The sequence below is a fragment of the Chaetura pelagica genome, unplaced genomic scaffold (assembly GCF_000747805.2).
Source record: "Chaetura pelagica isolate M959 unplaced genomic scaffold, ChaPel_1.0 scaffold221, whole genome shotgun sequence".
In the NCBI taxonomy this organism is placed as follows: Eukaryota; Metazoa; Chordata; class Aves; order Apodiformes; family Apodidae; genus Chaetura; species Chaetura pelagica.
This window is the reverse complement of record NW_009952533.1, coordinates 13357354-13357645: the sequence shown is the minus strand read 5'-3', so window position 1 is coordinate 13357645 and position 292 is coordinate 13357354. Positions and strand designations below refer to the sequence as shown.

At 63.0% G+C, this 292-nt stretch overlaps 1 protein-coding gene across 1 annotated transcript in view; it reads right to left on the bottom strand.

Annotated features, from left to right (window-relative positions):
- The window catches only part of PITX2 (paired-like homeodomain 2), a 3320-nt gene that overhangs the window by 1348 nt on the left and 1680 nt on the right, over window positions 1-292 (bottom strand). The window lies entirely within an intron of this gene.

Sequence of the window (292 nt, the reverse complement as noted above, 5' to 3'; positions counted from 1 at the left end):
ACCGACACCGCTTCGTGCTCCGGCCACGCACCCGCTCCGGCAGGGCCCTTCCCGCCGCCGACTCGCCCCGGCCCCGCACACCGCCGCCCGGGCGGAGAGCCGGCTTAGCCCGTTGCGGTCCCCGCTTTTTAGTCCCTCTCTTTCCTCAAGCAACCGCGCCGACAGGATTTACGTGAGATTATCCCAAAATCTGGGGTTTCGGCCCTTCGGGGGGCTTTGTTTGCTCTTTGTCGGGTTTTTTTGTTGGTTTTTTTTTTCCCTCTGACCCGCTTTTGCACGCGAGCAGGGTCCC